Source organism: Macaca mulatta, chromosome 2, assembly GCF_049350105.2.
Source record: "Macaca mulatta isolate MMU2019108-1 chromosome 2, T2T-MMU8v2.0, whole genome shotgun sequence".
NCBI classification, from domain to species: Eukaryota; Metazoa; Chordata; class Mammalia; order Primates; family Cercopithecidae; genus Macaca; species Macaca mulatta.
This window is the reverse complement of record NC_133407.1, coordinates 138,804,827-138,831,484: the sequence shown is the minus strand read 5'-3', so window position 1 is coordinate 138,831,484 and position 26,658 is coordinate 138,804,827.

The window sequence follows — 26,658 nt, the reverse complement described above, 5'->3', positions numbered from 1 at the left end:
CTTTCCATCCTTAACAGAACTCATATCCTACTTACATGTGAACATAAGGATGTATATAGTTTTGTTAAGACTTTGGGCATAAGTTATATAATACTAAATGTATTTTTGCTTACCAATGTGTCTTAACCCCTCTTTATTAAGAATATTTGTCATATGGATATAGACAGTCCATTTAATCAATATTCTCTTAAAAAGTGTTTAAATTGGGTCTGATTTTTTTCTATTATTATACATGTTATTCTAGTGAACCTCCTGAATCTACTCTTTGTACACCTCTGTAACTTTCTTTTATATTTACATGTGTAATGGCTGAGCCTCTTTAATGGCTTTTTTATTTTAAGAGACATAGAAACATATTTTTTTTCTGAAAAGCTAAAACCCATCTCCATTCTCGCCAAAAATAAGTAGAAAGTATCTGCTTCCCTACAACTTCAATAACATAAGATTTGATGTCTCTTTTTCAATACAGCTAACGACTGAGATAGCCTTTCAGGCACTTTCATCATACTGTTAATTTTTACTATTCATTTTTGTTCCAATTTTATGAAAAAATTGTCTCATAATTTTAATTTACATTCCTCTGATGAGCCGTGAGTTTAAGCATCTCTTCAAACATGCTTTGGCCTGTGGCTGATTTGCTCCTGTTCATCCCAGGGATGCATGGCTGTCATCCCTGGGGGACTCAGTTAAATGGGTCAAATAAACTTTGATTATTGAAGGGTGATTTGATCTCCACCTTGTCATCAGGGTGTTTGCAGTCCCTGGTGCTGTGCCTTGCACATAGATGCTTGAGTAAGATTGGAGCCATAATCTTTCCCTTCCTCTTACTCTCCATGTCTAATTCACCAGCAAATTCTGTCAGTTCCAACCTTGAAATGCATCCCAAATTATGGTGTTTTTTATTTCTCTCCCTTTACTAACAATTTAATTTCCACATGAACAGGGGCTCTGTCCCTTGTGTTCATGTACTTATTCTCAGTAATTAGTAATCTATGCCTCTTAGAAACATTGCTTCTGTCTTTTGATTTTTTTTCATTACTTCTGTCATCCTAAATTAGGAGAGAAGAAGCTTTTGGATCTAAATTTTGAACACAAGAAAGGGCAAAAAAGTTAATGGATTCTCTCTTCTTTGCCTTCCAGAAAAAAGTAGCCCTCTATCTTTTTCTGAGCCATAATACCCATGGAGGATCACATTTTTATGTGGGACACAGTGGCAGGCAAAATAATGACCCCATATTTCAAAGAGGGGCAATCCATACCCTGATCCACAGTATGTGGGTTGTTACTTTGCCTGGCATAAGTGTTGTAGGAAAGGGGTCCTAATTCGGATTCCAAAAGAGGATTCTTGGATCTTACACAAGAAAGAATTCAGGGCGAGTCCATAGAGTAAAATGAAAGTAAGTTTATTAGGAAAATAAAGGAATGAAAGAATGGCAGAGCAGCACTGAGGACTGCCAGTTGCCCATTTTTATGGTTATTTTTTGATGATATGCTAAACAAGCGGTAGATTATTCGTGCCCCCCCTTTTAGACCACATAGGGTAATTTCCTGAGGTGGCCATGGCATTTGTAAACTGTCATAGCACTGATGAGAATGTAGCAGTGAGGACGACCAGAGGTTACTCTTGTTGCCATCTTGGTGTTGGTGGGATTTAGCCAGCTTCTTTACAACCTGTTTTATCAGCAAGGTCTTTATGACCTGTGTCTTGTGCTGACCTCCTGTCTCATCCTGTGACTTAGAATGCCTTAACCATCTGAGAATGCAGCCCAGTAGGTCTCAGCCTTATTTTACCCAACTCCTATTCAAAATGGAGTTGCTCTGGTTTAAACGCCTCTGACACAGGCAGTTTGCAGATGTGGGGAAGTTAAGGATCTTGAGATGGGGACCTAATCCTGGGTTATTCATGTGGGTTCAATGGGGTCACAGAGGGACCTTATAAGAAGAGGCAGGGGGGTCAGAGTCAAAAAGGAAGATGTGATGACAGAAGTAGATGTCAGAATGACACCAGGAAGGCCATGAGCCAGTGAATGGAGGTGGCCTCTAGAAGCTGGAAAGACAAGAAACAGATTCTCCCCTAGAGATTCCAGAAGAAACACAGCCTTGCAGAAAAATTTGAGAATTCTGGTCTCCAGAGCAGTAACATGAAGCCAATACATTTCTGGTAATTTGTTACTATAGAAACTGGAAATGCATATAGGTGCACACTCACTCATGAAGAGCTCATATCCCAGTCTGTAGTACACATAAGAGAGCCTGAGGGTTTTATAAAACCTACCATTTATTTTTTAATATTCTGACTCCTTTGTTGCCTGTTGATCCTCACCAAACTTACAACAAAGATGCTGAGAGCTGATATTTTGGAGATACTGGATAACTCTGCCAACTAGTTAGGTAACAATGTATGTATTATTCAGGGCTCTAGAGAGAAACAAACTGAGAAAGAGTGAGCGAGAGAGAGAATAAACACACACACAGAGAAAAACACAGAGAGAGAGAGTGAGAGAGAGAGAGAAAGGGGGAGAGAGAGAGAGAGAAAGGGGGGAGAGAGAGAGAGAGAGAGAGAAAGATTTTATTCTAAGGAATCGGCTCACAGGATTGTAGAGGTGCAAGTTAGAAATCTCCAGGAGCAGTGAGCAGGCTAAAGACCAGGGAAGAGTTGAAGTCTGAGGTCAAAGGCAGTGTGACGGAAGAATTCCTTCTTATTCAGGGGAGGGCAGTCTTTCTTCTATTCAGGTTTCAACTGATTGGATGAGGCCCACTATTGTGCCTTCATTATGGAGGGCAACTTGCCTTACTCAGAGTTACTGATATGAATGTGAATCTCATCCAAAAAATGCCTTCAAAGAAACATCTAGGATAATGTTTGACCAAATATCTGGGCACTGTGGCCCAGCCAAGTTGACACAAAAAATTAACCATCACAGTGTACTACATTTAAAGACATGGCTGGAGGCTAAGTGACAGAAATTGTGATCATAAGTGCTTCATATTACGCTGACTTTTCCTCCGACTTGCCAAGTCAATGTCGAATTACCTGTAAAGTCCTCTTCCCACGTGTATTAGTTAAACTTCTTTTGATTAGACAAAATATACATTAATTATTTTAAGTGAAATTCATATTAGAAGGATGCCAGCACTGTGCTGAGAACCAAGAGAATAACTGAACAACTGGGCATGTCCCAAGAAATTTAGTAACAAGACTGAACTCTGGAGCCCTGATATTAACGTAAGGACGCTTTGGTAACTTTCAGTCTCTCTATCTTTGACAGATGCAGGAGGAGGCCACGGACTCCCGGCAAAACTTCAACTTCAAGGCTAAAACAGTCTGAAGGCTGAAAAACTGGACTGCTGGCCCCAGATGAAGTCTGCCCTTTCCCAACTGGAGCTCCTGCCGGGAGCCCAGCTTCTTGAGTTCCTGTGTGGTGGGGCAGGAGCCAGTTCACAGGCTTACCTCGCACTCTGCTGAGAGTTTTTCTCTTTTCCTTTTTTGCCCAATAAATTCTGTTTTTCTCATCCTTCTGTGTGTCCATGAGCCTAATCTTTTCTGATTGTGTGACAAGAACCTGGATTTTCCTACAACATCTTCACTCAAAAATTTGAATTAGATTAAATTTAAATGTAACATAAGGAAACCTTATTTTCTCTGCCTGGATCAGATGTCTACCTCAGATAATAGATTTCAATAAGCAGGTCCATATAGCAGAGACACAGCTAAAGATAGCCTGAACCTGGGTGTCAGGGCTATTGTACCAAAGCAGAGGTCACTGGGAGATGGGTAGCCTGCTTAAGTGGGAACTGCATTCCATCAGATAGATTTGGCAGCTTCCAGGGTCTTGCACAGATGCTTGCCAAGATTCTTTGTAATAACCTGGGAATATGTGTTCTGCCAGGTACCACCGTGTCAATGATAAACTGGAACATCTGAGTTGTCAAAGCTGAATGATGTTCCATTGCAACACGTGAGAAAAACGCCTCTCTCCACATTTACAGTTTCACTTTGTATACATAGTCTCTAAGAGTTGCTGCTTCTACCCTAATATCTTACATGCTGTACTAGTTTTTCCTTAGATCTCCTTCCCCTGCTTTCCTTCTATGAGACTATTACATGAGGCCAAAAGGTGGGGCCAGAAGAGAAATCTGTGAGAGTTATTGCTAGTGGTTTCAAACTGATTTTCTCAAGTGACCAAAGATTTTTTTTTTTTTTTTAATTTTGCTGGTTCCAGAGTGGCATGCCTGACAGTCCTGTCTTATTATAGCTTCTATTCAAACAGACACTATGTCTCTTATGCAAATAGACTCCTGGGAGGATTGATCCACCATCCAATAGTCATCCTCAGACATGTCTGCACCCTAGTGACAGACAATTTAGATGTCCCTTGTCCCATTCAATAGTATTTTACCTTTGTACCATGCTTCCTATTTTACAAAGCAGTCCATATGTGCAATCACATTTGATTCTCAACATGAGTCTCACAGGGAAGCAGGCAGGATCGATGGTTTTACTTCTATTTTACAGACTCAAAAACTACGTCTTATTCAAGTTCACATAGCTGGCAAGTGGATTAGATCAGTCTCTTTTAAGTTCAACCCCACTGCTCTTTCTATTCCAGCCTACTATCTCCTTTAAAGGGGGATAGATTAATTTACTTCCACTTGAGAAATTATCAGGACAATGAGCTACAAGATGACAAACAATGAGGATTTGCTATTTATTATGCAGTGAAGCAGGGCATTTTACTCAGTGAACAGCAGGATTTCAATTGTTGCTCATTCCAATACCATGGTAACTATATTTTTTCTTTTTAAAAACAATATTAAATAATACATTATTCCTTGGTATACACATAAGTGCAGTATAGTATTTTGGCAGTTTATAGCAAAGCATCAAGGCCTCCTGATGACATGCTAAGGAATCAAATTGAAAACACTGGGTCTATATCTTCACATAAAAATGAAGAGCCATGAATTCTCAAGTGGATACCAATAAAGTATAGTAAGGCAACCACATTATGTACCTAGCTATTCCCATATGTACAGTGACACATGATTAAATGAAATTGACAATATTGTCTTTTAAAAATTATTAGCAATAGATCTGGAGTAATAGGAAACTTCTGAAATTATTCCACAGTGAGTTGCTGTTCCTGTGTCTCTCTCCTACCTATCATTTGATTTTTCATTTCAAAGCATTCACAAAGAAGGTATGACATTTTTTCATTTCTTTTCCAACTGCAAGGCATGTTGGAGTCGTTTATTACATTTTATTAATAGTTCAGAGTCCCAGGATTGGGATGATTGTTGAATTGGTGAAGGTGACAATATCAGACAATTTGCATTATATTTGAGTCTCATTACCAACTCAAGTTGGTGAGGCTGTCATCCATGAAGAAGGGCATTGCCTTGCATTTAGGAATTATTCAATGAATACAATTTTAAAAAGCCATAAAAATAATATACTTTTCAAATTCACATGCACAGACTTGTGTTAACTTGTCATATTTCAGCATCAAATTAAAACTATCTTTTGAAATTATGTCTAATTTAAACTGTAACAATTCTGTAGATATCTTGCATCTTTTTTTTTTTTTTTTTTTTGAGATGGAGTCTCGCTCTGTCGCCCAGGCTGGAGTGCAGTGGCCGGATCTCAGCTCACTGCAAGCTCCGCCTCCCGGGTTTACGCCATTCTCCTGCCTCAGCCTCCCGAGTAGCTGGGACTACAGGCGCCCGCCACCTCGCCCGGCTAGTTTTTTGTATTTTTTAGTAGAGACGGGGTTTCACCGGCTTAGCCAGGATGGTCTCGATCTCCTGACCTCGTGATCCGCCTGTCTCGGCCTCCCAAAGTGCTGGGATTACAGGCTTGAGCCACCGCGCCCGGCCGATATCTTGCATCTTAAAGTCCTTTTCTTGGAATAAAAATTCTTAAACATCTCCACATTGTCTATCTTAATTCTAGCCATGATTGAGAAGTCTTCCTATTAATTCATACGTCTTTATTTTTTACAGTCTTTTTGTTGTGCATTCTGCAAAAAGTACCCACATCTCTCTAGGCAGAGTTAGCTCTTTTGAGTTATTAAATTCAATAATAGTACTTATAACAACAATAGCAGCAGCAACAGCACTTACATTTAGACAGCACTTTCTATATACTAGAAATTGTGCTCATCTATATGCATTATTTCATTTCATACATATAGCAACCTTATGAGTTAGGCTCAATAATCTCCATTTTCTCCCCAAATTTGAAGAAGCTTGCTTAGAGAAGTTATCTAATTGGCCCATGGTTACGCAACTAGTGATTTGAACCAAAATTTGAACCCAAGCAATGACTGGATTTTGCATTATTTATAATGAACATGCCTCTGTCAAAGTTGTAGTCTTCAAACTCATATCATTACTATAGTTATAGGAGTTATTTAACATAGCACAAAATCTAACATCTAGATTATCCACTATTCACCATCTGGAATAGTGGGAATAGACCATTGCCTAGGGGAGAGTGCTACTTTTTCTCTGCAGCCTATCCCAGAAGGAATAGACAATTGTTCAGGATGAGAATGGTGTTTTTGCTTTGCAGCACAATTGGTCATTCCCATGGGCTAATATAATGCAAACTCAACCCATTTTCCAGAAAATAAAGAAGATTTAAATTCAAGATTCACAGAGGATGAGCTATCTTCATTGAAGAAGAAAAAACAGCATGCAAGTAGTACAACATCAAGTTTCAAGCCTGATACAACCCAGCTGTGTGACTCTGAACAAATCTATGCTCCTTTCAGAGTTGCAGAGTTCCATTCGTAAAATAAAGATGGTCTATATAACTCCCAAAGCCCCTTCCAGTTGTGTGAGTCTCGGCTACTATCTGGGTCAATGGTGCCAGTTACCCTTTGATATGGTTTGGGTCTGTGTTCCCCATCCACATCTCGTGTCGAGTTATAATACCTAATGTTGGAAGTGGGGCCTGGTGGGAAGTGATTGGATCATGGAGGTGGTCCTTCATGAGTGATTTAGCACCATCCCCGCAGTGCTGTTGATAATGAGTGATAATAAGTAATTGAGTTATGGTGAGAACTGGTTGTTTAAAAGAGTATAGCACCTCCCCCTCTCTTTCTTCCTTCTGCTCCAGCCATGTAAAGTCCTGGCCTCCCCTTCACCTTCCACTATGATTTTAAGTTTTCTGAAGCCTCCTCAGAAGCAGAGCAGATGCTGCCATTGCTTCCTGTACAGCCTGAGGAACCATGAGCCAATTAAACCTATTTTCTTTATAAATTATCTAGTCTCAGGTATTTCTTTATAGCAGTGTGAGAACAAACTAATACACCTTTTTATGGGGGTCTTTTTGGTAAAGATAGTGTAGATCTTCCACTTCTCAATGTTTTTACTTATCTGGTACTCTAGAGCAGTGGTCCTTAGGGGACATTTGGCAAAGTCTTGAGACATTTTGGGTAGTAAGGACTAGAGTGATGCTACCAGCATCTAGTGGGTAGAGTCCAGGGATGTGGCTATACATCATTTGTCGGATAAGACAGGTCCCCACACTGAAGAATTCTCCAACCCAAGATGTCAGTAATGTTGCTACTGAGGAACTCTGCACTAGATTAGACTTTAGTATCACTATGCATTGCAAAATGCTAACCTCATGTTTCTATATCTCATCAATGATAAATAACACTAATGTCTCTTTTTTTCTTACTCTGCTTTTCTATTCCTAGAATGGTGCCAATAACGCTATATAATTTGATATTTCTATTGCCATTTCTAATGTGTATTCCTTCGTCATACAATTATCATTAGGAATAAAAGTGCAGAGAATGACAAATCCATTGCTGCCAATTTTAGTTTTCCTCCTAATAGTTAAAAGAGATAGCTATAACTCCCTTTGTACCTGCTGTTTTCTGAACCCTGAATGTATTTTCTTTTGAAATGTGAATTTGTGGTCAAAAACTACTGAGGCTTAAACATTTCCCAGCCAGAGAATTTAACTCTGCAAGATATCACAATGGTGGTGATCTTAATGATATCCTATTTTACCTTGCACAAAAATGTGAATCATGAGTACAAAATGTCATTAAAACAAAATAACTTACACTTTGCAAAGTGTTTCTTCATTTTAAATTGGCAGCTAAAGACCCACTGTGACTATGAGATGAAGTAAATTCTTCCAACATGAAACAAATTTCAAACAAGGTTTGCTTTTCGTAGAATACATACAGATAAAATGAAAGCTGTTTGTCACTGTTAATGAAAGCAAGTCCTTGGTAGAGAGAGAAGCAAATGCCTGAAACATCAACCATGATGTTTACAGGGGAACGGCACATTGAGTAGAAGTCATTATCAATCAGCTGGGCCAAAAAATGTTGCCTTGTGCTTTAAAATTTGATTCATAATCTGTAATGTAAATACGTCTCAGAGACTTCTGTGAAATCTTAAGTTGTAGATATAAAGTGTTACAACATTCCTCAACTCCACAGAAATGCTGATCAGTTAGTCCTCCGCTAGTCACTCCTCTTTGTTTTGTTATGAATGACTGTAGTCAGGCTATTTAAAGTAACTGATGCATTCAGTTGTCAGTTATAAATGTCTGTGGAGAGTATCACAAATGAACCACAATTTGATTTAAATCTTTTTTCGTCTTAAGCAAAATGGTAGGATTTGAAAGAATACAAAAAGTACATCTGTTATCATGACAAAAGCTGGAGAAACAATGACGAGGAAGATTAGAAGGCAAAAACACCTGCAAATAGAAGTTAAAGACCTTTTAGTAAAGAAACAATGAGACAAATGCCCTTCTGGTAATGAACTCTGTGAAAACAAATCAGCCTGGGGGTTAAATAAGAAAGCAGCCAGAGCTTGCATCGAGTGTTCAAGTTTGTGATATTGATTTCCTCATAGCCATCTTTTGTAAAATACACTTAAAAATTTGGCTACATCCTGTATCTTGCAGTGAAGCTATAATTCATCTTTATTTAAATGCAGTTAAATGAAATGGAGTTTTCCTCAACCCTGCCCCCCTTTATTCATTAAAATATCAGCAAATATTGACTGCCTACTGTGTGCCCAGCAAGACCTAACAGTTAGTGCAGCATAGGCATACTAGTTATCTGCTGTTACATAGCAATTGGCCCTCAAACTTAGTGGCTTAGATAAAACACTCATTGTCTCCAACAGATTCCATGTGTCAAGAATTCAGGAGCAGCCTAGTAGGGTAGTTTTGGCTCTCGGCCTCTTATGACACTGTGCTCAAAAATATCAACCAGGGCTGTAGGATCTGAAGCCTTGAGAGTGGCTAGAGAATCAGTTTCCAAGATGTTCACTTACATGCTGCAGGTTGCTGGCAGGAATCCTCAGTTCCTCCCCATGGGGGCCACTTCATGAGTTGCTTGAGTGTCTTCACGACAAGGTGGCTGGCTTTACCCAGAGCGAGCAACCCAAAACAGAGTTAGACAATTTCTCTTATGACCTAGCATTAGAAGTCATGCATTGTAATTTCCATACTATTCCATTGGTTAGAGGTCAGCCTTAAAGGACTAACTACAGCAGAACATGAAGAGCAGAAGGAAAGGATCACTGGGCCATTTGGAGGCTGGCTACCATGATGTCTAAGATCTCATTCATATGTACAATGAGTAGATTTTTAGGATTAATACTAGAGATAAAGTCCTTTCTTTTATCGACCTTATGTTCTGGTGGAGAAGACAAAATAAACCAATATAATAATAAATTATTACATACAAATATTTGCCATTAAAAGATATGATGAAAAAGGCTCACTGGTTGGTGAAACTGGGGTAGTTTTTATAAGGTCATTAAGCAAATTCCTCCTCAAGAGATGTTTAAAATTGAGAATTCAGTGACAAGAAGGATTGAAACATTTGATACTCTGGAAATGTACTAAGGCAAAGAGAAAGCTTGTGCTAAAGCCTTAAATGGACACAAGCATGGCTTGTTTGAGACATAGAAAGGAGGCCAGTGTGGTTGGAGGGTTGTGTAAAGGGAAAGCTTGGAATAAGACAAATCTCTTAGGAATTTCAATTTCATTCTAAGTGTGATACGGAAAAAAATGGAAATAATGGAAAAAAATGGAAATAATTTGTTTCAAGCAAGAAAGTATTTACCAAGGTTAATGGACACATAGTTGCTTGAATGGGTGTGCATGTTTGGATGTGTATATGAGTGCATGGGTATGACTCCTGGAAGAGAGAATTGATAGCTGGTTTTGGCACCATGGACAGAGGTTCTTTAGTGAGCCCTAAGCAATACTGACCTGGTCTCAAGGACAATGTTCTGACTCTCAGTGTTGCCTTATTATGTTGCATTCCTTTAAAAAAAACAAAACAAAAAAAAAAAAACAAAAAAAAAAAAAACATGGAGCCTGAAGGAAACCATTTTACTTCCTCTATGGCTCACTCAAGCGTTAGAGATAATGCTGCTAAATGACATATTTCCATAAAATCAGTACATATGCCTATCATTCTTTAGTTTATCAGTCACCATGATGTCTCTCTTCTGCCTGTCTTCACCCTACACTCACTTTAAAAGAACAGATGATACACAAGTCTTCTGTATATTTTAAGCAACAAGTACAGTTACAGCACATAATACAATGCTTAGGAAACATTTGTTGAATGAATAAATGACTGATTAAACAAATGCATAGTAAAGCAGAGCTACTTTTCCAAGGAAGAATAAAGCGTCATTATGCAAAATGGCAGAAATGTAGACCACAATGAGACAAAAGTAACATCAGCTGTTTAAAATATGAGAAACAATTAAATCTACAATGTCTGTATTACATGTGCAATCTCTAAGAAACAAGTTATAAATTTGAATCCAAGAATATTCCTAAATATAAAATACAGGTATCAAAATGGACTGCTGTGGTAAGCAGCCAAGAAATACTCTGTCCTGGAGGCTACAGGCTTTCCAAATCTTAGAATCTTTTGTACAAGAAATTATTATTCAAGATGCAAGGACTTACATAAATTTATTGCTTCTAGAAATAGCTTTAGTTGCTCTCTTAGGCTTTATGGTTGGATGCTACATTGGTATTTTGCCAGTGAAGTTTATAATGACTGACTTTCTTCTGTACTGCCATCCCCATCCCTTTTCAGTTTCTTTTTCCTTCCATTGTTTTACCTCCTCTCCCAAATGACACTTTTCTCGTTTTTCTATCTGCTTTAAAAATTGAATTTAAAAATACATGTAATAAGAGGTTTTCTTTCAAAGCAATCTCGCCTCTTTGGAGAATATGTGTAATGGAAACATAACAAATGCGTAAAATAAAGGAACATGATGCAGTTGCACATTAGATATATGAGTATCATTTATTTTAGATTTTAACCATCAAAGCAATAAAGGTCATTGAAGGGTGTATGTGAAGACAATTAAGGTCAAGGGGATTTATTGGGGATTATTAGCTTTCCTTAAAATGGCACCAGACCTAATATTGAACTAGGATTGTAGAGTGGCAAGAGCCATTTTTAATTATTAAAAGTAATTTTAAAAGTAATTTCACATGTGGTTTAACAATCATAATTGGAATTTTGAGTTATGCTTTCCTTGGTAACAACCCATTTCCTTTGTTTGGATAAACCTCAGGCATGGAGAGATGAAATATGCTGTCCTTTAATAAGTGATACTTCAAGAAATTACATTTCACCGGCAGGCATTCGGCATTTCTGTAGCTGAAATGGAATTTCAGTAAAATACAATAGAGATTAGGCCCCATCATTAATACATCTCTCTCACCACTTTCTGGGGCTTCCGTAAACAAAGGCTATTGGCAAAAAGTCTGCATGTTCTTCATAGAAGTACTCACAAAGACCTAGTGAAAAGGGATGCATGGCTGTCATCCCTGGGGGACTCAGTGGGTATTAGGGAAGGTGGAATTCATTGCTTAACAGCAGAAGCAGATGTGTAGCAGCTCCTAGCAGTTTTTAGGAAAAGAAGGAGGTATATCAAACTAAGGCACTATATACCTCTTAAAGAAACACTTCCACCACCACCACAACAAATAGAATTGTTCCCGCTACTGCATCTATCTGGAATGAGCTTCTTTTCTTTATGTGCCTGGTAAGATTCTACTCAGCTATCAAGGCCCATTTCAAATGTTTTCTTAGGTGAAGCCTTTGCTGATTTACCATGAGCTGAATTTCCTCCTCTTTTAGGTTCTTACAGCCATGTACTTCATACTCCAGTGATGCTGCCAATTGACATTCACTCACTTACTCACTGTGCATCAACAAATACTTAACGAGTACCTACTATGGATCAGGACTGAACTAAGCATTTCTGTGCTGACCCTTACAATAGTCCTAGGCAAGAAGTTACTAGCTTTTCTCCCATTGAATAGATTAGAAAACAGAGGCTTAAAGAACTCAGCCAGTCAGTATAATCCCATAGCTAATGAGTATATAGGTCGCAATTTAAAGTCACATTGGTCTGATCTCAAAATCTTAACCTTTTTTTTCTTTTAACAGGACAGAGTCTCACTCTGTCACTCAGAGTGAAGTGCAATGGCACAAGAAGATGGGACCACAGGTGTGCACCATCATGCTTGCTAATGTTTTTGTTTTTTTAAAGCAAGGTCTCCCTATGTTGCCCGGGCTGGTCTCGAACAACTAGGCTCAAGTAATTCTCCCACCTCAGTCTCTCTAAATGCTGACATACAGGCGAGAGACCTCCCAAACCTAAACTCTTAACTAATAGGCTATACATCTTAACATGGTATTAGATAATTTTAAATTATATTACATTTATTATATTTTGTATATATTATATCCATGTATATTTATATATGTGTATATATAATATGATACATTATATCATAAATATGATGTAACATAAATACTACATTATATAGTGTGTTGGATCTGGCTTGTACTGCTTACAATAAGCAATGTCTTTCCAACTCCAAATTTAGTGACATTATGTTGGTAACTTGATATTGGTCACCGTGATGATAGCAAATGAGACAAATATGTGCTTTTTTCCTGAAGAGCTGGATGTAAGACATTTACCAACACTGCTGATTGTATTATACTATTTTAGAGTTGCTTGTGTAACAGCCCATATCCAATAATTTGCCCCTCAGGTGAAGGGGTTGCATTTTAATGTTATCTTTTTTAGAGCTGGTATATGGCACAGTGCCTCACACATAGTGGGTACTTGGTAAATTATTCTTGCACAAATGAGTGAATATTTTCCAGTGACTTTCACAGCTTTTGCAACATTTACTTCCATTAGTCTAACAGGTTCAATGTTTGTAATATCACTATAGTAGGTTGCCAAGGAATAAAACGCCTGAAGTCTGAAGTGCAGTTCTTTGCTTCTCAGCTGAATTGATTCACAGAGAAGAAACACACCGCATATCAAATACCTCACTCTTATTTTTACCTGCAAGATCTGGAAGGATGCTAGCTCTATAGGGAACTAAATGAAGTCTACAGCCCTCCAGACAAAGTGATTACAAATAGATAAGTAAAATACAAATATTTGAGTTACGTATGCATATTTGCCTTTATTTTATTTTACTTCTTTTGTTTTCTTTCTTTCTTACCTCTTGTCCTGCTCTTTGTCTTAATCTGGCTTTGAAGTGATCTAGCCATTAAAATCCTAGGTTCCTGTTGTAAAATAGAATCTTTTCCAAAATATAAAAACACAGTCTCACTCACTTCTTACAAATGATGATGAGGATGGTAATGATGAGGATCATGATGAAAATTGAGTCCAGAAACTTAATGTTTTCCTACAATGTATAGATTAAAAAAATTCTAGAAATCATTTTTATCCAAGATTAACACAGACTTTAGAATCTAAAAGACTGTTTACACATCCCAGCTCTGCACTGGCCAACTATGTGATCTTGAGCCTCAGTTTTCTCTTCTGTAAAAGATACAATGCACTTGCTTCAAAGAGAGATATTAAACAATGTATTGAAAGCATTCTGCCTGATTTTTTCAGCCTCCGGCCTACTTCTTTTAAATTAATATATTTTGAAGGAATGATTGAAGGGGAAACAACAAACAGCTCCCGAAGGTTTGAACATTTATCCACTTTCTTCCAGATCTGTCCAGTAGACATTTCTGTGACAGCAGGAATGTTATTGATCTTCACTGGACAATATGGTAGCCTTGAGTCGCATGTGGCTACTGAGTACTTGAAATGTGGCTAGGGTAACTGAGGAACTCAATTTTTAATTTTACATAAATGTAATTCATTTACGTTGAATGTTCACACCCGGCTTATGACTACCACGTTAAAGCATGGCTGCATTATCCACTGTAGAAAACTAGATTATAGGTTGGACTCAGAAAAAAATTTTCAGAAGGTATTGCCCACTTTTGGGATAACAAAATAAATAATCTTCTGCTAGAGAAGAAGCTCTTTTCTTGGTTCTTTGATCCTGATCTCACTCACGATATTGGAACTGCTTGTGGAATTTCTTGCTTTGGAGAGAAAACGATGTGTACTGTGATGATAGCCATCCTTTAAAGACCCCACCTGCCTACCTGGACATATTTAAGCTCCAAGGATTTCTGACAAGCATTGGGATCACCAATTAGGACAGGGTGGGAGGTGAATGGAGTTAGAAGGTCATGGGTGGCCAGTTCTGCAGTCATCAAGCCTTTTTCAGAGGTCAAATGTGGCTGCAGTTAAAGGTTGAGACAGTTATGCTGTGTTTACTGCTGAGAAAGTGACCCAGAAACCCCACCAGCTTCATTTGCTCTTAAGTATTCTATGAGGGGATATCATAAATTTATTTTTACATAGTGCCCTAATGAGGAGAAAAGATGCTACATGCATTTAAAATATGTTGTGCTTCAAAGAAGTGTTTTAAACATTGATATTTGAAAACATTTAAACCATTAAATCACAAAGCCCAGGATCCTTAGAAATAATTTAACTGAACCCATTTGTTTTCCAGTTGAAAAGGCTGAGAAGTGACCAGCTCAGGGACAAAAGATAGCAGCATAACTAAGACTAAAAGCCTGGTGTGCTGGGTCTCAGTGCTGGCTCTGCTAGACCCCATACAAGTTGCAAATAGAAAAAGGAGGGGAAAAAAGGATCCGTTTTGAAAGACTGCTGGAATGTCAAAGCACTTGTGGGCTAAGAAAAGAGTTATATGTAAATGTATTATAATGAGATACTTTGGAAAAGGGGGGTATCATTTACGTATTTTCCTTAATTTTGTCCCCCAGTCCTGTCTCCCCAGGCACTCGTGGCTTCTGATTCTCTCAAAAGACATAATACCCTGTTGGAGTAAATTAAGCAGGATGGAAAATGACATTAACTCTTTACACTCCCCGGAGAGGACATTTGGTAAACCCTTGCTTCAGAGCACTAATTTTCTTCCTGGTGTGTGGCTGATGCTCTGGGGGAAAAGGCGCCTGTCAGTGTGAGGGTGAGGTCAGGGACCACATTACTGGGACTTTATTGCTAAGGAGATGAGCTGAAGCCTGCTACATGTAAATCAAAGAGTTAACAATGGGCCAGGTGGCCGCTCTGGCTTTGTCATCTCAGGGTCACAACTGGACAGGCTACAATCTGTCATCTTCAGACACTTGGTTTTAGCAGCCACTGTATTTTGCAAACCATCAGTTGTGTTTCTGTAAAGCCCGCAACATGGTATTACACAGCCTGAAATCACTCAATCTTCAGGACTCATTCTACTCCTACCATCTAATCTTCTCTGGGATTAAGAAGACAAGGTGAGCTTGGAAATCTCTGCAGTCATCATTTCTTCATGTTTTTTCAATTTCCTACTTTGAGTCAGACACAATTGTGGACTCTGAACTTGACATTCACTCCCGGATTGGAAACTCAAAGAACCTCATTTCATTCTTACAGAAGAATTGCTTCAATATTACAAGAGAATATAAAACTCCTCTACTGTACTACACTTCTACACACTCACATATTTGCCCTTTTCTATAAAAAACAAAAACAAACAAACAAAAATACTACACCAAGACTATAGTAATACTAGAAAACATGAGGCTAACAAGAGACTATCTGAATTCCTAGAGTACTGTTTTGAGAAAACAAGAATTTACAATCCTGTGAGGGGAGTTGTGTGCATAGAAAACTAAAGTCAAGTAAGTGACTCAGTCAGTATTAACCTTCTGGAATCTTTATTTTCCCAGTGGCTGCAGGTTGACATGGAGGGACTCTGTGAGGCCCAGGCTTCTAGGCATTCAAGTTCATTAGGCATGCATCTCATTTTGGCAGGAAGCCACCGTCTTTAGGCAAAACCCAGTCACAGATAAACGGAGGGCAATCATCTCTCAACTAATAAATGCAAGGCTGCAGAGACGGGGCTGCCAATCTTGCAGAACTGGGAATAAAAGGGGCGGAGGGAGAGAGTGTGCTTTGGTTCCTTATGATCCCTCTGTAGAATACAGCCGAAGCAGGAAGAAACCCTAGCCAGTTTAGAGGCTGGATCTAAACTGCCCATACAAACAGTAACCATGCCATGAGTTTGGACTGAGTGGTGTATTTGTCCCTGGGAGCTTGGGGCGTCTTACAAACCCTTTCTTTCTCTTATAATCCCCATAGCATCCTTGGGAAAGGGAATGAGGCCAAGAGTGCACTACAAATTGAGTCACTGAGGCACAGAAATGCCCGGGGATGAAATCAAGTGTAAGTAATCTTAGGGAGGTGTGCAAGTACAATAAAACAGGGCATGAAGGTCCCTTCATCATATTTCAGACACAGCCACTGAGAAAAGGCTGGAGCAATGCAGTTGGTGTGCTTCAGAATAATACACAAAGAATACTTCACTGGCACCAGGAAGCAACAGAAAGAAATGGAGCAGGAGGGTGTCTAATCACAGGGAGTGGCAAAGCCTATTATCAAGAGCACCTAGAAAACTAGCTATTTTGGGTGGAATCTCCCAATTTATGTATATTGGCCACTCATTCAGGAGTTTCAAAACACAGGGCAAGCCAATCCAAACATATTTTAGGACGACCAGCAAGCCAGCAGTCTGTGACCTTTGGCTTAGGCAATTAAATACACCAGCTAGTAGTTCAAACCTCTCCTTTATCCTGCCTGAGACACAGTAAGACTCAGCCCCCTTTCATCAAGTTAAGCGTGACGGCATCTGGTTCATTTTGAATTTGTATGCTTGGTTAAAATACTACCACAGCAAGGTAAACTGGGCCCCAGAAGCCAGGATGGGGAACAACGATGCCTTGGAGAGGATGCTCTGATGAAACGGGACCCAGACACCTCTTTAGAAAGTCAATAACGAAGGTCTGTTCATACTTTCCTAATAAGGAGTCCAATTATCTAATAATTTGAACTTCTATCTCACTAACCCTCTCCACAAACTTCACATCGAATCCCCCTGCATGACCCACGTCTCCGCCATCCCTCTCAATCCCAGCATATCTGCCTGTCAAACAGCTGTCTCGGTATTCACATCTTTGCTTATATCCCAGAGAGGCTAATCTTTGGAATTTTTATAACCCAAGGGGGTGAGAGAAGGGTAAGCCGACTGATGAAATCCCTTCTGCGTTAATGGGTGATAAAGTAAAATCCAATCCCCAGGGACCATGATACAGAAAGCCTCTGGTGCTACTTTTATGTGGGTCATATATCTTAATAGGTTTTCAAGCAATTTAGAAGACAAGACAAAGCAGCTGGTAAGGGCCAATTTACAAGGCCTCAGTTCCCGAGCAACATACCCTGTGGCCTCTAACAAAAGCCCAATGGGCAAAACAAGCCTTTATCCCGTAGGAGCATACTCACACATCTCAGAAATTCCACTCTACCCAAACACTCATTTGATCTACTTTATAAAAATGTAGTTATCTTACGTATTCTCTGGCCCACTACGTCTGTTCAGTATTCATTTTCCTTCTTAGCTATTTCAAAATGGCCACTCTGCACCTGGTAAATGCTAGCTGCTTTCTGTGTGCTTGTTGTAAGGGGAAGAAATCAAACTGTGGATCGTCTAAATGAACTAGCAACCCCTGGACCTCTTTCTTTTTATTAGTGATTCCATGGCAACACTTTCACCAATTTAGAGGTAAAAAAGTGATCACTGATCCTGCATGTGATAATAATTTATCTCAGCAATTTTACATGATACAAAGCGAAGGCAGGCTGTGCTTTGAGGTGTGCCAGTGGGGTTCAGCTGCAAAAAACATCAAGACAGGGTAATCTACAGGGGGAGAAAATAAGTCTTGTTCTGCAAGGTGCCTTCTGCTCTGAAATACATTCAGGAAAATTAATCAGTCCCTAACATCGCCGTGTTACTCTCTCTCATTACAAATCAGAGTAAACAATTACTGCATTAAGCACTCTCTGAGAGGTTTTGAAAGGCCACTGGTGCTTACTGCTGATTTTCATAAATGATCTTCAAGGAGCTCCCCTGGGGATGGGAGATCTGCAGAGGTCTAAAGAGAGGTTAGCAAGGAATGCATCTCATTACCATGGTGATGAGATGCAACATGCAGCCTGCCTATAGAACGAGTCACCATGATTTTGGACTGTGGTTTTCTGATTTTCTGAAAGAGTGTTAAATCTTTATCCATGGCAGGCCCCCTGGGCACATTGTATTTCTCTTATGAGCACTCATCAGAAATGGGTGGATCCTTGAAGCCAAATCCTGGCTCTAACACTTAGAACTCTATAACCTTGGACAAGGGGTTGAAATAGTAATCATCTATATTTCATAGGGTTGTCTTGAGGATCTACAGAGATTAAAGCATTTTGAATAGTGCCTGCCCTGGAGTTGGCATTCAACAGTGGTCATTATTTTATTCGTCTACTTAATTATTTTGACAGGGTCTACCTTCCCCATTAACTGGAAACTCCCAAGGAAAACAAGGGTACTGCTTCTATCTTTCACACTGCAATACTCATGACACCTTGCAAAGTGACAAGTATATAGTAAGAACTTGGTTAATATTTTGTCAATGAATAAGCAAATGCATGCAGCGTGGCTTTTTTTCTTTGAAAAGGGGAGCCCCTCTGTCTGCTTTACTTATAGAGACTGAGGTAGAAACATGAGACTAGGATGGCCCACCTCTAAAAAGTCCAGCATTTCTCTTGATTCAACCGAGAAGCAGAATTGGAGACAAGAGACAAAATATGAGAATGTCAATGTGTTGTGACATTCTTGAGATGAGTATGTTTGGAGAGACTGAATGCAATGAACTGATAAAAGAGAGAGAATTCTTGGAGAAGAAGCTCTGCCCGTGTCTATAAGGCCTCTAAGGCCTGTCTACCTCTCTCCTGGAGTTTCCTTTTTTTTAAGGCACAGTCTCACTCCATCACCCATGCTGGAGTGCAACGATGTGATCAGAGCTCACTGCAGGGTCAAGTTCCCAGGCTCAAGCAATCCTCCCACCTCAGCCTCCTGAATAGCTTGGACTACAGGCACAGGTAACAATTCTGTTTAATACTTCTGTGGCTATAGCACACAGCTTGCGCTCGGACAAGCACCCCTGCACAGAGATACTTGTGCGGATACCCCACTGTATTAGTGAATATCCTTATCTCACCCACACATAGTTCTGTTTACTTTTGGATTAAAGGGTCTCTTACATTATTCTGTGACTGTGAATGAAAGTATAGGGTGGAATGTCCCCATGTTGGCACATTAATGTACCATCATAAGTTTTGAGTTTCCAAGCTGACTTATACTCTATCCTTAAACAGCACATTTTGGCCTTAGAAAGCCATGGCTGCTTTCACTCGAAGTGCTTTTACTGGAGTATGTAACTAAGGATGCCTAGGGCAGTTCTCAGTAAATAAAAGTTCTTCCACTTCTCAGTGGAACACAAGAGGGGTCAATGAATTACTCAAGTCATGCTCTCAGAACACAGAGAGAGTCATGGGTAGATTTATTTTTTCTGACCAAAATATTGTATTAAAGTCTGTATTAATTCAATTACATAGTTTGTTCATCAGTGGTGTTTGCTGAGTATCCACTATGTGTACCCTGCAGGGTCTCCTTGAAAAAGAAGCCCATAGTCAGCCAATAAGCTTCAAATCCCTTAGCTTGACATACGATGACACCAATTACCTGACCTCTGTTTCTCATTTTAGTTTTAGCTCCACACACTGCCACCTCCAGAACCCAATCCTCTAATCATTGGAACTAAATCTGCAACCTGAGTACGTCATGGCTAGCTACTTCAGGATTGGAGGACTTGAAAATCCCTTTTTCTTCCTCCTTACTTCACTGTTGAAAGAACTATTCCTTACTAAACATTATATTCAAACATGACTTCCTGACTTCCACTCCTCACCCTCTCTCTAATGTGTGTGTGAGAACATACATCTATAAAACAGTTATTAGTAGGCAGAAAAATGGCCCCCAAGAGATGTCCATGTTCTAACCCTGGGAATATGTTCTTAGAAGATGTGATTAAATTACAAATCAAGATGAAGAGATTATCCTGGATTGTCCAATGTAAATCACAAGGGTTCTTAAAAGTGGAAGAGGGAGGCAGGAGAGTCACAGTCAGAAAAGGTGTAAGATGGAAATAGAGGTTGCAGAGAGGACATTGCTGGCTTTGCAGAAGGAAGGGTGCCATAAGCTATGGAATACAGGCAAAATCTAGAGATTGAAAAAGGCAAGGGAACAGATTTTCTGTAGAGCCTTGAGAAAAAAAGCAATCTTCTTAAAAATTTGAATTTAACCCATTGAAACCCACCTTGAACTTCTGTCCTCCAGAAGGGTAAATTAATAAATATGTGTTATTTTAAGTCATTAAGTATAGGGTAATTTGTTACATCAGCAATAGGATTACTAATACACACCTACATTATTTTATTGATTTTCTTCCCACATCTTTCTCCTTCCATAGGACTGAACATTTCTTGAAGTAGTTAAAAACAGCCATCCTATATCAAAGGATTCCATGTCTGGCCCTGTGCTAAGTACATGGAAACTGATATTCAAAACAACCTATGGCATTAGATTACAAAGCCGTTGGCATTGAGGTTCAGTACCTGGTATTGGGCTGTAGGCTGCCTGGGTTCTCAACTCCACCACATACCTATGCTCTATGACCTCCAGCAAGTTATCTGTTCTCTGCCTCACTTTCTTCATCTGCAAAATGGGGATAATAATGATGCCTACCTTATAGGTATACAGTGAGAATGAGTTGAATAATTCATATAAAGAGCTCAAAACTGATGTCTGGCATATACTAAACATTATGTTAAGTGCTTACCTCCAGATATTGTCACCCTTATTTTAAAGGTGATAAAACTAAACCTCAGAGGCCTTAATGCACTTGCCCTGTAGAGTAGATATGGGAACCAAATTAGGCCCATACATTCTGCTTCAATGTATGAGAGAAACACATTTTTTTTTTTTTTTTTGCAGAATGCACCAATGAATTTATAAAGCTCACTATCTAATAGGAGAAATAAAACCTACAATAATCTGAAAGAAAAAAGCTTTGAGATTTCTGAATATTATCAGGAGATGTAAAAATAAAGGTGATGGAAATTTTGATGGAATTTTCCATTTTGATGGAAATGAGAGAGACAATCACTCATGTAATTTGGTAGTAGGCAGTGGCCATATCACATTAGAAAATAATGTATGGCAATGCCAGGAAGGTTGTATGCTGAGAAGATGATTGACTTGGAAGGATTAGTACAAATTAAAATAATTCTTCACCCTGGAAACATGCTGAAGAGTCAAAAATCAGAACCACAGATAACAGATTGTCACAGACTTCCCAGAAGGACTTGCATCTCTTTGTTAAATGTTTCTCTATAGCAGACGTTCTCAAACGTGGGTGTATCCCAATGCTGGGCCCCTACCTCCATGAACTGCAGATTCAGTAAGGTTGGGGTCTAGCTGGGTCACTTGCATGTTCTAATAAGTTTGCAGGTGATACTAACGCTGCTGGTCTGAAGACCGCACTTAGAGGCCCATTGATGTATGGTAATTATTTCCCCACTGCTTTCGTCCAAGATTACTTCCCAAAGACTCACAAAAGGAATTTAATTGTCTCAATCTAACATTTCATTCAGGGAATTGAAAGGGAAGTCCTGTCTGGGTATTCATAACAGCATGAAACCCATTAAAAGTACAAGACTCTGAGAGAGCAAATCAGCTTTATCTGAGAAAGCTTTTAAAGGACTTGCAACACCAAGGAAATAATTCTGAGGCAATATCTATGTGAGTCAAGCACTGGGTTCTCAATATAGAGGACCAGGGAAACATTCCATTCTATGTAGAGAGTGTTTCCTGGCTTAATTGAATCTCTTAGGCCTGACTCCCAACACTACCACCATCAATTTGTTCACATTTGAGGATGGGATTTGGCGGACATAACAGAGAAATCTTTAAAAGGCTTTTGGCTGGTTTTCTGCATTAACACCTTAGCAAAGAAACATTCTTAAGTGGCACAACATTGCAGCCTAAGTAGAGCAGGCTAATCAGCCGAAAAAGTCTCATTCCTAACACGGATGCAAACTCACACTTCTCCTCATTCATTGGATTGGGTGGGATTCTCTCTTAGGAGTATTAACATTCAATATAAGCAGTATACCAGGAGGATGAAGAAGGAGAGAGGAATGAACATTTATGCTATCTTTTCCTTCATTCCCTCTGTAAATTTCTCATTTAGCTAAGCAATAACTTTCAGCTCACATTTGGAAGTGAATGTATTTAAATTAGTGAAGTGAATGTATTAAAATGTATCTAAATGTATTTAAATGTATTTAATGTAGTTTAAATTAGGATAATGAAATATTTAAACACATCTATGTAAGAATAGATAGCAAAAAGTAAACTTCTGATCAAAATTGAGGAGAGTCATTGGGTGAGATGAGGGGAAAGCAATGCATGTACAGTGTTGCAAAAATCATCTAGTCATCTTTAAAATTAATCACTCATCAAAATGCAAAAGAAATACTATGTTTGAAGATGTGGGTCATCAAAAGATATAGGTATAACTACAGGGATATAAATGACCTTCACAACCTATTAATTATAAGTAACTATACTGTGAATACTCAATGTTTGGCATGAAATTCTTATTTTAAAAGTTAACAACAAAAATTTAATCAGCTCTTTAATAGGAAAATCTTAAATATTTAATTTTGGTAAAACAATTTCTGATGTATATTAGTCTGTTCTCACATTGCTATAAAGAAATACCTGAGACTGGGTAATTTATAAAGAAAAGAGGTTTAATTGGCTCATGGTTCTGCAGGCTATACGGGAAGCATAGCACCTTCTGCTTCTGGAGAGGCCTCAGGAAGCTTCCAATCATGGCAGAAGACAAAGGAGGAACCAGGTGTCTCACACGGTGGGAGCAGGAGCAAGAGAGAAGGATACCACAAGAGCTCACGCACTATCATGAGAACAGTAGCAAGGCCTGGTGCTAACCCATTCATGAGAAATTGCCCCCATGATCCAATCACCCTCCACAAGGCCTCACCTCCAACACTGGGGATTACAATTCCACATGAGATTTGGTGGGGACACAGATCCAAACAATCTCACTATGATTGCTTTCACCAACAAATTCTTAAGAGGATGGCGAGATAAAAGCAGTTGTAATTCAGTGTAAACCATGAAAGCAACATAAGCAAGTCTGACTCATACATTCAGTTTAATTGTCAGCAGCTCGGGTCCACAATGAGTTGTTATCCATCTGTACAGATAAACTGGTATTCATGACACAGTTTCTATCTTACTTTAGATGAATGGAGATTTATTTCACACTCAGTAAAAACCTGGCATACTGCCATGAAGATGTTCTTGTCAATAAATATGCCAGATCTTCTAACCATGTTGATTCATCTTTGTATTCCTCATAGCATCTTATACAGAAGGGTCCTGTTGTTACTAGCTTTGTCTTTGGACAAGTTAGCTTTATCTTATTAGTTATAATTAGCTATCTTAACATATGTCAGATACTCTTCTAAGTGCTTTAGAATATTAACATACTTTATCTTAATGACCCGATGAGGCAGGCATGATTTTTATTCCCAAGTTATGAATGGGCAAACTAAGGTATAAAGAGATTAATGAACTTGTCCAAGGTCAAGAAATTGGCAAGTGGGAAATACAGGATTCATTACCATGAAGTTATGGATACTTTTCTATGTCTCAATGTAGAAAAAAGGAGTATTTACTTTATGGAATTGTAAAGATTCAGTAAGTTAATTTTGTAAATCCTTTGGACCAGAACATGACCTATAGCAACTGATGAAATTTTGTTAGCTAGTAGTAGTGGTACTAAATAAGTAATTAACGAATGCATCTTCAGTGTGAAGCTTTGACTTTACAATAGCGAATTAAATCACGACAAACATAACAAAACAAGTAATTACATACCATTTAGAAGACTATCCCTCTTAGCACATAAATTATTCCAGTTCTTTATAGTCATATGTGTAATTACTTCTAATAAACTTCCTATTTGGATGGTATTGAGTAGTACATACACATAAAAAAATTATTGATTGAGAAGTTTTTAAGCATGTCTTTCTACTCAATTTGGAGTACTCAATTTGGAGTCCAGACTGTTGAGCTGTAAGGTTGAAAACAATATCTGAGGTTGTCAAATGGAGTGTGGATTGAACTCTGAGTGAGATGGCAGGTTGCAAGTGAAAGCAAAAGCAATTAGTTACCCATCATGTGGCTATTGATCTTTCTGTCCTTTTTGTTATCAGGATTTCAAAGGCGAGATAAAAGCAGCTACTTCAATACATCACAATTTGTTGTAAATATTAATAACCTTTAGAACATAGGGGCTGTATTTTTATATGAGACACAGACAGAAACTATCTCTATTCCCTGAAAAAGGGAAGTAATTGTCAAATTCAGATGATACTTTTCAAGGATGGGTAATTTTAAAAAGAAATTAGAAGAATGAAATGCCACTTGAAATAATTGAAGTGAATTTAAAATAACAATAAATATCCCACCTCTGCCACTCAATTTTAAAAGGCCTTTTGACCTTCATTTTCTACTGAGGTTTGAGAACAGATAAATATTTCAATCAAAGGGCTCATATCAGATTTCCAAATTCTTTATCATGCATGTTTGGGATGAGTATTGGAATACAATCAGATGCTTACAGGAATTCCTAATGAGGAAAGATAAAATGGCTTTTTAAAAGACCAGAAGTCCCATAAGCCTAATTTTTCAATTACTTGTGAAGTGTTCATCTCTAAGTTGAATATGTTTTTGAGGGATTCTATGAATTAGAAGCACTTATGTATTCTGCTTAGGCAATAAATCTATTATATCATATACATGAAAGTTTGACAAACTATGGCCTATAGCTGTTTTTGTAAATAAAGCTTCATTGGTACTTCACATTAATGTAAAGTTTACATTGATGTACTGTTTGAAGATAGCATGGCCTACAAAGTCCAAAGTATTTACTATCTAGCTCTTTGCAAAAAATTTGCCAACTCCTGATATATATTATAGGGATTGTTTAAAAAAAACAATTTGTAAATGGAGAGATATTTTGTAGCCATTACCATAGCTTGTAAAAGTTGTATATCTTTTGAATATAACTATCATAACTTTTATCTAGAAAAACTTTTTTTTAATTACAACTAATCAGTAAATTCAAAAGCTTTTACTTTCCCTCTAGTAATGTCACCACAGGATTCATCCTTAATCTCATTCTTCTTACTCTGAATTTGTACTCCATCAGCATGCCCCGCCGTGGCACCTTTCATAACTTTCAATATGTATCTCTAACATATCGAATTCCGCTGCTGCAATCCTACTGCAAATCGTCCTTATTTCTGGCTGGACTATACCTAGAGCATCTGCTGTGGACTGAATGTGTCCCCTGCAAAATTTGTGTGTTGAAACCCTCATCCTCAGATGACAGTACCGTGGGCCTTTAGGAGGTGATTAAGTCATGAGTATGGAGTCTTCAGGAGTGGAATTAGTGCCTTCATAAGAAAAGACATAACAGAGATGACCTTTTTCTCTGCCATGTAAAGACAGGACAAGAAGGTAGCTGTCTGCAAACCAGGAGGAGAGCCCTCACCAGAACCCAATCATGCTAGCACCCTGATCTTGGACTTCCAGCTTTAAGAATGGTGAGAAATGCATTTCTGTTGTTTAAGCTGTTCAGTCTGTGGTGTTCTGTTACAGCAGTTTGGACTGACTGACAGCATCTTAACTAATGTTTTTGCTTCTGTTCTTGTCCCTACTCCAGACAATTCACTATGTAATAGTCAACAAGATCTTTTTTAAAACTCAACTCCAATTATGTATGTCCTCTAGCTAAAAGCTTCCTCTACCTTTCCATTTCACTTATAGCGGAATCCAAACTCCACACCATGGGCTGAGATGGTCTGGCTCCCTTCTGCCTCTGTGTCTCTGCCCGCTTGCTTAGGATCCAGCCATACTAATTTGCTTTCTATTCCTCCAACAGGTAAATCTGAATCTGCTGCAGGGCATTTCTCTCTGCCTGAAGTAATGTGCTCCTAGATCACTGCCTGAACTACTCCTTATCTCTCAGATCTCACCTCAAACATGATCTCATCCAAAAAGTTTCTCTAAATCCTCTATCTAATGCACTCAGCTTCATCCTCACAATCCCTCTCAAACACATCATTTGGTTAATTTCCTTGAGAATTTATCATGATCAGAGATCCAATAATTTAATTACACCTTATTTTTGTTGTCTTTCTTACTGT